This window comes from Vulpes vulpes, chromosome 1 (genome assembly GCF_048418805.1).
Source record: "Vulpes vulpes isolate BD-2025 chromosome 1, VulVul3, whole genome shotgun sequence".
Taxonomy (NCBI): Eukaryota; Metazoa; Chordata; class Mammalia; order Carnivora; family Canidae; genus Vulpes; species Vulpes vulpes.
This window is the reverse complement of record NC_132780.1, coordinates 199,711,162-199,723,696: the sequence shown is the minus strand read 5'-3', so window position 1 is coordinate 199,723,696 and position 12,535 is coordinate 199,711,162.

Sequence of the window (12,535 nt, the reverse complement as noted above, 5' to 3'; positions counted from 1 at the left end):
TTATCTTTTAACATCCTTGAATTCTGAATCTAGGATTATCATTGACTAACAGCCAGCTACTTTATAATGTAGAGCTTTTAATATGTTCACCAAGATCTATGTTAAACTGAAATTTAGAATAAAATTCTGAAGGACAAAAAAGAATGCACGGAATTCCCTTTCTGGACTAACCATGTAACACATTTATTTAAAAATGAATATATTCTTGTTCAAATTACTGCAGAAACATTTTTTTAAATGCTCGATCCTATTTTCCATCCATTGTACTTTCAAGCCACCAAAATAAACAATTTGGTATATGTTATTACAGGTCTGCATATACTCATATTCGCCTGTGTGGTTAATTATTCCAAAAATGTTTTAGAAATAGACATCGGATTACAAATGAAAGCATTTTAAAGCATGTGAAGCAAGTAATTTGTCAGGGTAAGAGATAGACATTTATTTTAAATGAAAAATGCAATGAGAATTTACGAGTGAGATCTAGTTTTATGAATTGAGTGGGCAGCCTGCTTACACACACTTTTCTTTTTTTAGAAATATTTGATAGATAACAGGACAAGTCCTCCTTGACTTATTAAACATAAAATCATCAGATGTGAAAATTCAAAACAAAATTAAACATGTAACGGTATATTCCTTAAGGCTATACCTGGAGTAGGTCTCTTTATGCTTCTAAAGATTGAATGATTCTTCATGTGGTCGGTCAGCCCGAAATTGCGTCACAGCACATCATGATTTCAGTGACATCTGATTGTTGCTTTAAGGAAACGTAAAACTGATGACCATTCACATTCTACCCTTGACGTGTATTTGGCCGCTGATTTTTTTTTTCTGAAAATCATGTTTTCATTTTCTGACTCTCTTTGTCCCTCTGTATTTCTATTGTGCTGAGTAGAAACGAACAACTGCATGTGCCTGGATTTCCCTCGATACTTAGGATCCCAAGTTCTAGAATGTTGACTTCCCTCTGTAGATGTGCACATCTCTGAATGTGCTCGTGAACAAATGAAAGACGTCATTCCAACGTATTTTACTGCGACATTGGGCATCAGTACCTCAACTCTGATGTTGACTGTATGATTTTGTACAGTTACTCATCCCCCCTCGTCAGTAAGATGGCATACCTTGCCCAGTGTCCCCTGATTTACCTTTCTATCTCCTGTTAAAAGAATCCCCATTCCTGCCCCATTGCCCTCTGCCGTGGTTGTCTGACTTACCTTGGCTGATGAGGAGTGAGCCAGCAGGACGTGCACCACGTCTGAGCAGGAGCCTTAAATACTATTACATGGCTGGGCTCAGCGCTTGCTCTTCTCTACTGCAGAAATACTAACGTCCTACAAAGGGGCTACTCCTTCTATCACAGGATGCTCTACGCCCCTGAGACAGGGAATGAGGAGGTCATCACACAGCCCGGCTGACTAATGCTATTGCAAACCTTGATAAATACATCTGACTAACACAAATACTGAAGATAAACAAAATCAGATCCTTACCTACAAAGTACTTACTGGAAGTCCATAGTCCCTACATAGAAATGAGGGCTGGTCTGTGAGGTTTGGCCCAAAACCACCCCCATTCTCTTCCCTGCACATCTGACTCAAGTGCAGCATAAATATGAATACACAACCCGTCTTTTAGCTAAAAAGTCAACAGTTCAAGACCATGGTCAACTTCCAAGACCGCAATCAAAGGAGCAACCATAATATATTCTTTTGTCTTCTTATAAGATTACAAAAGCTAAAGATTCTTTAAAATCCTGAACAAATCGTTCCAAAGCCAATCACATTCAGGAATAACTAATAATAGTTTACCTAACAAAGCGGTACTGGTAAATCTATTTTACCACCGTACATGACATTTGTGAAGAATCCCTGCCACGTGTTGAGATGTTGGAAGGGTTTTCCTGAACTCTGTTTGCACTTACAAACTATAAAGTCCACGATGCATAAGACAGTGGCAGTTAGAAAACCCAAATGGGTTCTTTAAAACTGTGGCTTCTTGATAGTCCATGTTGGCCTACCAAGTTGGCCTACTGGGCTTTTCAGTAGAGCCTGGTATCCCATTTCAGGATCTAAAAATTTGAATGCTGCCTTCATGTTGCTACTTCTCATGTATACGCCCAGATGTTGCTGTTTTAGTGCTAAAAAATTGCCGATTTTTTCATTGGCATTCTTTTATACGATGAAAAATGACTAATGAAGAGATGAAATAGCTCCTCTTAACACTGTGAGATTTTTATGCCTTTACTCCCTTACCCCCTGTGTGGGACCCTGTAAAGACTCATTTCTTTGGAAAAAACAAATGTATCTGTACATATTTTTTTTTATTGTTCTCCAATTTTATTGAGTTCCAAAACAGGTTTCTCATGTTTGACACGTACCTTTTAATTTTTGCTAAGTGGAAAACAGAAAGATGCTAATTCTCACACTGATGAATATTATGAATTAGTCGTTACAAAGTAGGGGCCTTACTACATATGTCAGTTTTCTATTGCAACATAAAATAATTATCACAGACTTAGGGTCTTAAAACAATATCCATTTATTGTTATGCAGGGGTTTCTGTAGGGCAGGAGTTCGTGCATAGGGTACTGGGTTCTTTGCTCAGTCCCACAGGCTGGATTGGAGTGTTAATTGGGCTACATTTTTCATCTGGAACTTAGGTTCCTCTGGTAAGTTCATTCAGGCTATTGGCAGAATTTAATTCTGAAGTTTCCAGTTTCTTTCTAGCTGTTGACTAGGGGTCGCTCTCGACTCCTGGAGGCTCCCTTTAGGTTATGGCCATGTGGATTTTCCATAACATGGTAGCTTCCTACTTTAAAGCCTGTGAGAGAGTCTCTCTCATCTTGAGTCTCCTTAAAATCCTCTCCTGATTAGGTCAACCCCACCATGGATCATCTTTTTGATTAACTAAATTCAAGAAGGCCAGTGAAATGTGACCTAAATCACATTTTTAAAATCTTTTTTGCCATATAACATGATATAATCATGGTAATGATATGTCATCATATTGATCAGCTCCAACCACCCTCAAAGGAAGGGGATTAGTTGTATAACAGTATAGGGAGAGTGACGGGGAGAACCTGCATTTTATTCTAAAATCGAAGTTATGACTCTTACTGATATCGCCACTATTTAACAGGTGTGTGATTAATAATCTCATCCATTTTCTTAAGTACATTAATTTATCATGGGAAGTTCAGAATTAACCTACTTATTGACTTTTTTTTAATGAATTATATGTAACCCAATTGTTTACACAAGAAATACTATCACAGCCACCATGGTTCATGGGAAGAAGCATATATTCAAATGTCTACAGAGAGGAGATGAGTAACATAAAATCGTGAATTGGGCCAAGGAGTCATGATCATGAGTGAACAGTCCATGCATTCCCCTTCCTCCAGGAAGTAAAGTAATTTTAATAAGATAAATAGTCTACCAGCCGTAAAGCCCATCTGCTTATTGACCCTATTATGAGGTGACTTTCTGATCATTAGAGAAAGAGATTAGGTCCTTGGCATCCTCTCATCAGTGTATAGGAACAGAACAAACCACATTTCGTTCCTCCTTCAAATCCCTTCCTTGAATGTTCAGGAAGTTAATCATTACTGAAAAAAATAAACAATAGAGTAAATTGGTAGCAACATGGACTAATTATAATCACCACCACGCTGTCTGGATACATTCCTATGTTCCTCATAACTGTGAATCTCCTTCTTTCTATTCAATCTTGCCTTCTACTTTGCAGGGAAATAAAAACAGTGGCCCCGTAGCTATCCCAAATGTCACCAAGGACCACCTCTTAGTAAAACTTTGACTTCTGGGTCCTTTTTTTTTTTTTTTTGACTTGAATTCTTGACAAAATATACTGCTAATTATATTTCTTTAAAGAACTTTCTATCTCCAATATTTCTCAAATTTATCTTTTTTTTTTTAACCTTAACCTCTTCCCTAAGCTTTGGACCCGAATATTCATGACCTACAAAATTTGATGTTTCTAACTCTCTTCTGTTCAAATTTAAAGTCAGGACCTAACTCATCACATAGGTTCTCTTCCTATGTTAGTAAACAGTGAGTGGATCCCATCCAGGGTGTGGTTCAACCAGAATCCTAACAGCCGTTCTTCTTCCCCCGTATCTAGTCCATAATTAAGCTTCTCTTACTTTACTTTCCCAAGATATCTCTGCCCTCTCTAATGCACGCTCTCTGTATTTCTCCCCCAGGACTGATCTGGGTGCTTTGGTTAGAAAGCTGAAGTCACCTACTGTACTTTGTAGGCTTTCTACAGTTAGGTCTGTTTTGAGGATAAGTGATGAAAAAAGAGAGAACAAGTAATAGAGACCCACTCCCCAACCCCACCATGCTTCTATCTCAGGGGCCTATTTCCTCAGTTTCTCCTGTCAGAAGGAGGCTATTTTTATCCATATTTTGGGGGCCACCGCTATGCCCTGCTGTCATCCCTCCTTGGGCCTGTGGATCCCTAAGAGGGGTCTGCTCTGAGGCGGTGCCAAGACAAAGAAAACAAAGAGATTTCCTTCCACTCGCACACAGAAGTGGCCTTTCCAAGTTGGTGGACTTAAGAAAAGAGAGTTTTTCTTGGAGATCTCTGTCTATACTCACTGAAAATTCCTATTCATGGGTTTTGGTTTTAATTCATGGGGCAGAGACTCTACTTTCCTTTTTTTTTTTTTTTTTTTTTTTTTTTTTTGAGATTCTACTTTCCTTATCTTAACCTGACCCAGAAGTTGGGCTCTGTTATTCAGGTTGTTAGAAGCACTGTCCTTACTATGCTTTCAGCCCACCCGGAAGGATATTACTCAAAGGTGCCTTTAAAAATCTCATCGCCCCGTTCACTGTAAAGATGGTCTTGGGGGTGCGTGTGCAGGACTGTGGAGTACTATTCTCTTTTTGAGAACTCCTAGGACATCTTCACTAGTCTTGGCATATGGTATAATTACGCTATTTCTGTGTACCAAGTTCTTTTTTTTTTTTTTTTAATTATAGGTGATGTGCTTTTCCATTTGACCTTTTCATCTTTGTTTGGTTATTTAATTGCAAAGAAATCTATTTTTTCTCCCACATTTGGCAAGTTTATTCACTAAATTTTATCTCACTTTTAACTTTACCATATCCTGCCTATTTTCTTTTTTTTTTTTAACCACTTTATTCATTTGATTTAAAGTTTCTTTTATTTTAACATAGGGGTGCCTGAGCAGCTCAGTCGGTCAAGTGGCAGACTCGTGACTGCAGCTCAGGTCATGGTCCTGACATCCCGTCCTGTGTGGGGCTTGGGGTTCTCGCTCTCTCTTTGCCTCCCTTCCCTACCACGTCCCCACCCTGCTCATGTATGCTCGCTCTCTCTCCAAATGAATAAATAAAGTCTTTAAAGAAAGTCTATTTGAACATACTGTCTTCTAGTATTTAAAGGAGGCAAACAATTCTCTAGAAAAAGAAAGGATATAAACAAATAAATCTATATACAATCGTGACACTGCAGGTCATAGCTGAGAAGTCAACGTACATCATTGGAACAGAAAAAAAAAATACATTAAAACTGAATGTTGTTTCGAATTGGATTAATTTAATAAGCACGAAATTACTTGAAGTTTACTCTTGTTCTAGGAAACTTTCATTAATGGGCGATAGAGATATATTTGGGGAAAAATACATTCAGAGGAGTGTTTAGAAGAGATGGAATAAAAGTAGTCGACATATTCTTGAAGCTTATCAGAAGCTACAATTTAAAAATAAAGAGCTAATACTACTTTGTAAGCAAGGGATGACCAAGGCTTAAGTAGTCAGGGCTCCTCACAGGCAACATGTCATCAGTTTAATTAAAATTACTGCTTTTCAAAATTGTAACATTTATGAAATAAAAATAATTTTCCATAAGTGAGATCTCCCATTCTCCTATCCATAGCTCTCCCCGATGCATGCCCTGCCCACTCTTCCGCATTGCAACCTGGGTATATATTTTTTCATGATGTCATTGAGCTTATAGGCACAAAAACTTGATTGCTAAATTTTGGAAAGAAACTAAGTAAACTAAGTTTTCTGGGAAAGGCAATTCCACGCCTTCTGACTATAATCATGTCAAATATTTTATGTATTTTATTCCTTAGTTTTTCTCCTTTGTAACCTGTTACTTTAATCTCTATCACAGAGGATCAGACTCTTTTTTTTTTTTTTTTAAGAACAGACTTTTTCCTTCCATCTAGACACACCTCTGTCTTACTGATGTGTGATGTTCTTAGTTGAAGGCGCTTAAAATACAATTGCTGTGTCACCCTTTCTCTGAGGCATGGAGTAAAAGTTTTTACTTTTCAGAATGGACAGCATTGTGTAACTTTGAGAATTTTATTGAGGTTTTTAAGTAATAAACATGAAATGCTGTCTTAGCTATAAACATGAACTGGGGAATAAAGTGTAAACTCGTCATTATAAATTCATATGTAAAAATGTCCTATCAAAAAATTGTATTTCCGAGGTCGTATGCTGGACAGACAAGGCATTTCGTGTAGGGTTAATGTATAGTATGAGTTGGTAACGAAAGTGATATCACAAAACAAGAAGGATGACGTTATTTCTGATATGGACGACATTGGATTTGTAAACTGAGTCATCAGGGGTTCCCTATCTCTGACATACACACACACACACACACACACACATACTCACATACATAAAATGCCAAAGATAGAGGAACAAGATTGTTGTAATTTCCACTAAAATTTGGCCCTACTGTTTAATTTTCTTTTGAATTATATGAGCATGACAAAGTTGTTCCAAGTAGAGTTATTTTTAGTGACTCTAGGGTTTTTTTTTTATATTATATTATTTTATTTTTTTTAAATAGGCTCCACACCCAGGGTGGAGCTCAACATGGGACTTGACTGCATAACCCTGAGGTTAAGACCTGAGCTGAGATTAAGAATCAAACTCTTAACTGACTGACGGAGCCACCCAATCATCCCTTAATGAACCTGTTATTTTTTTTGATTAAAAAAAAAAAAGGTGTGCATGTGTGTGGGGGGAGCTATAACCCTGCGTGATATCCCATATCCAGACTGGGGAAAGCAAACGATTGGGGATCCCTTGGTGGCTCAGCGGTTTAGCTCCTCCTTCTGTCCAGAGCTTGACCCTGGGGTCGCAGGATCAAGTCCCACATCTGGCTCCCCACAGGGAGCCTGCTTCTCCCTCTGCCTGTGTCTCTACCTCTCTCTCTCTCTCTGTGTTTTTCATGAATAAATAAATAAAATCTTTTAAAAAATGGATTTAAAATGATTAGCAAGAAGAATCCATTCAAAGTGGAAATGTAAATGATTATGGTGACCTGAGGTCCAGAGCCTAAATCAGTTTAGGGCTTTTCTTGCAAACTCAGTCCCATTTAGGTTTTTCATCTGTGTGGTTTTTTTTGTTTTGTTTTGTTTTTGCCAGCCCGCTATTCCTTGATCTTCACTGACCTAATGTATTATGTGCACAGCAGACTTTATTAAATGCTTCAGGGAGGCAGATATTTCCATTGCAGAAATATAAATAACTTAAGGTTGAATCTTCAATATTCTATTTCTTAAAAATTTTGGCTCTTTCTGCAGTTTGGGCACCATATTCTTATTTATTCATCCTTCTCTCTCCCTTTCCTTCCTGACTCGATATCTCCATATCTCCCTTTTTGTACTTCCATTTAGAACAAAAAATAAAATCCCACTGTACTGTATCAGTCAGCATTCTCCAAAAAAAAAAAAAAAAACCAAAACAGAACCAGTAAGATATCTATCATCTATCTATCTATCTATCTATCTATCTATCTATCTATCTATCATCTATCATTTATCATTTATATATATTCTATCTATCTAGCCATCATCTTCTTTATACAACTATATAGAGTTTATATTATATATATATTATCTGTCTCTCTCTCATATATATGAAGAGAGAGAGAGACACAGAGACAGAGAAATCAACAGATGAGAAGTCAACAGGTCAACTGTTAACTGTATCTGTAACACACTTTCACGACAACACCAAGATTACTGTTGCATGAAATAACGGGGTCCCACAGCTCTCCAAGTTGACACATGAAACTACCCATCACACCTTCCATTTTCCAATACTAAGCAATGTAGCTCTCCCTATGTCCCCAACTCTGTTGTTGATAATGATATATCTAGGTATTTAAATTCTGTAATTGTAATTTGTAAAGACATGTTGCATTAATTTCATACACAGAGGTGTCTTCCTCTCTAATCTCTATCTAGGATAAAGGTGGATCTCATTACTTCTAGGAATATTTGTACTCACCACGCTAGAAAAAAAGTCTAAATATATACAGATATTGACCACTTTGTATTTTTGTCTCTTTTTATTGGGCTAATAACCCAGATATTGGGTTAATATCTGACAAAATTAATCAGCTTTCAGGTTAATTTTCTGTGGTTCCTTTGGGGCAGCTAAATAATCAATCACACTCATTGACAACCTCACATGTTTAAAATTATATAGCCCAGAGGAAGTGGATGGTAGAGACTTGGAGTTGATGGAGAAAGTAAATGCACTAGGAGAACAGGACTAGCTTTGATATTATAGTTTCAAAGGAACTGTCTAAAGTGGAGATTTAAATATTCAGAATGCTATTTGCTGATAATTATTTCAGCAGCTCAAGTCACAATATGTTGAAAGAGAGAAACAAGAAGCTCAGGGAGCCCTTAGAATATGGGTCAACAAACTTTATTTGTAAAAAAGAATGATGAAGAAGTCTACAGCCTGGATTAGATTCTTAATTTGGCTAAAATTCAATTCTACCAAGGAGCAAATGTTTCCAGGGGGACAATATGTTAGATATAAGCAGAAGTCCAAGGTTTAAGGCTAAAAAGGATTGACTCACAGTAATAATGGGTGCAATTGCCTATGACTATGAAACTGTGAATACACATGTATAAGCATATGCATTATATATATGTGTGCATGTGTATACATATTTATATATGATTTTGTTATAAAGCTTCATACGCCTTTCATTTGCCTTCAATCCTTGTTTTCCCATCAGCTATATTATTTTTGGTGCATGATTTTGCAGAATGGTTTTTATAAATGACTACTTTTTTGCAGTATTAAAAGAAATGCCTGTATCTGAATATTTTTCTGGAATGTTATCTAAAGAAAATGGAATAGACTAGTGTGTATTATCATGAAGTCTTATAACTCTGTATGGAAATATATGTGATTATTGAAATGCCAATGAATAATTATTTTGCTGCTAGGCTGCCAATATGCTAAGAAAAATTGAGACATAGGGCTATAAGCCCCCACAAAGCTATGTTCTAAATGTATCTACAGTGCTAGTTCTTTCCAAGTGGATTAGCCTATTCAAACCCAATGTCCCTATATTACCTAACGTATTATATTTTAACAATATTTGGATTCCCTTTGAATTCATTTTTATCCTCCCTTTACATAGATCATATACAGTAATTAAAATTGTAGCCAAGAAAGAATTTCGCATTTAACTTATTTTGCATTTTAATGTCTATGATAGCCATAGAATACATTTGGGTTGTATTTTCTATGGAAAAGGAGCCAATGAAGTGTGAACTCATGCATACAAATCTTTCTCTTGATTCTGATATTTTATGAAAGTGGCTTCGGAAAAGAAATGTAATAGTTTGGGTTCTTTTGTCTGTGAGGGCAATATAGTCTTTTGGAAATGTCCTTTTTCTATTTTAAAAATAAACATCTTTTATAAAATGCTCGCATGTGTTTAAAACCTAAATTAGTAGTTTATGATAAAAATATGTTACAAAACACTGTTTTTCTCTTTGTCCTTGGGAAAGCAAAGATAGAAATTACAGAAGAGTTCTATTTTTCCTTAGTTCTCAAGGTCAAGCTCAAGCCTCATTTTATTTTGGTGGCTCTAAACTAGGAAATTCTTAACTTTCTTTGATCTTTTCAACAATTTTTGTCTTGACCAGACATTTAGATAATTTATTTGGTAATTAACTCTGTATGGCCTTGCTCTGGTGCTTGAATATATTTTTTTCCAGCTTTACTTGTCATATGCAAAATTCTTGGAATAGGCAGTATGTCTTTTCCAAGCTCTTCAATATCGAGTTGTGTCATACACATAGTGTAGTTCGTACATGCTTACCGAAGAGATGAATGAATATAATCAAGTTATGGAGCCCAATTCCTTCAAATCAACTGATTTCTCTTTTTTTTTTGTTTTGTATTTATTTCCATTTTATCTTTTCTTATTTATTAAAAGTCCAAATAAACGGTTTATAAAATTAAATATTCCAAAGGAGTTTAACCATATAGATATTAATTAGCCAGGAAGGAAAAAAAAAAAAAGGAAAAGGTTAATATATTGAACCATCCAATTAGCTCAGAATTTAAAAACATACTATGACATTAAACCTCAGAGAAACACAGAAAAGTAATGACAAAGCCATTACCATCTACCTCGAACTATATTTGCTGATAGTAAAGACGCAAAGCTGAACCTGCAGCTCTTTATGATGTTTCTGGATCATTACTCTGTTTCATTTTCTCAACTACCTGTATTATCTTTCTGAAGCCTACATTTTATACCCAATTTGTGGTGGTTCATTAACAGGAAATATACTACTTTAATCTTATCTGTCTTTTTAATTTCTTCTCTGGGTAGGTATCACTTTGATAAGCTGCTCTTCTCTTAAAAAAATAAAATGTGTTCTGTTACCTAACAATTTCTACATTTCAGATTGAAGTAGTAGCCAATTCAAAGAAATAATCATTTTTCTTCATAAAGTACTTTTATTCAAATATAAATTTAAATCAAATGGCATTTTAACAAATAACTATTGATTATGATGATTTGATTCCTTAAGAATACGATAAGTTAATGGACTTGATCCACAATTTTTAAATAAATGAAAAGTTTTATGGTATAGCTTGCACATTAAAATGTGCTTTGTTTAACCACCCAGATGATTGAATATTGGCAAATGTATATGCTCATCTAACTACCATCACAGTCAAGACATAAAACATTTCTATTATCCTTCAAGAGATCTATCACACCACTTTGTAGTTACACCACCTCCACCCTAACCAGACAACCACTGCTCTGCTGTTGGTGACAATCATTTAAAAAAATTGAATAGTGATCTGTATCTGATTTTAGTCACTTCTTTTTAAACTGTCAAAGTATAATAACTGCTTATTGACTATCGGTCCTTTTACATGTTTCAAAATGGTTTACAAAAACCATTTTACAATATTGTAATCATGTAACAATGTGAAAATATGTAATGGACATCAATGAGTCATCTTAGAGTCAATTTTCATTGTTTATTTTCTCTCTTGGAAACAAGTCATGTTTTCCTTATTTTTTGTAAGCCAAATAATTTTGGAGTGTACCCTAGACATTGGATGTTTTCAAATATTAAGGCAATCAGAAATACTTCAAAATAGCACAAAACCTTAGAGCTGATAGGTTCTCATTCTCATTGTCATTTAAAGCTCACACTCTCTCCTCACTAGGAAGCATTAAGTGCTTAAAAGATTTCATGGTATAGTAGCTTTTGAGTTATAACTGACATTTTTTTTCCTTTACTATTGCCTTAGCGTCATTGCACAGGATTGATAAGGTCATCATGTAAACATCCTAAATTCAGTGTTTATCTTTTTAATACATTGCTAAAAGGATCACACAACTATTCTCGATTATCCCATTGGACCTCTTCTCATAAAATATAAAATTCTTGCAGTCATACAGGTCCATTTGCCTCCTTTAGCTCCATATTTTATGCTATAGTGCAATAGCATTTCATCCAAATGTATTATAAATTCACAGTAAGAAATGATAATTTTTGCTTTAATTTTATGTTTTGTAAAACAACAAAAATACCCTTTCATGTTCAGATATTTCTTAAAGATCTAAGTTTCCTTTATTTTTTATTTATTTATTTATTTATTTTTGAGTTTCCTTTTTAATTCCTTTCAGTCTGAATAACTTCCTCTGTAGCATTTATTATAGTACAGGTCGACTAATGTTGAATTTTCTTGGTTTTATTTTATCTAAAAATGTCTATTCTCACCCTCATTGATGAAGGATATTTTCACCACATACAGAAATTTGTCTTGACTTTTTCTCTCTTTTAAACATTATTCTACTGTCCTGTGGCCTCCCCTGTTCCTGATGAGAAGTCAATTGACATTCATATTGTTATTTCCTTATGTGTGATGTGTGATTTTACTTTATTTACAAGATTTTTTTTTTTTCCCCTGGGTTTTTATCAGTTTGAAAATAATGTCCTTTGTTAGGGTTTTCTTTTCATTTACCCAACTCAGGGGTCACTGAATTTCTCGAAACTATAAATCTATACTTTTCAACAATTTGCAATAGTTTTTAAATATTCTTTGTTCAAATACCTTTTTGTCCTATTTTTTCTTTCTTCTTTCCTGGGATTAAAATTGCATGTATGTTAGATGTGTTCATTGTGTTCCACAGGTCACTGAGAAACTATTTTTTTTCTCAGTGTTTTTTT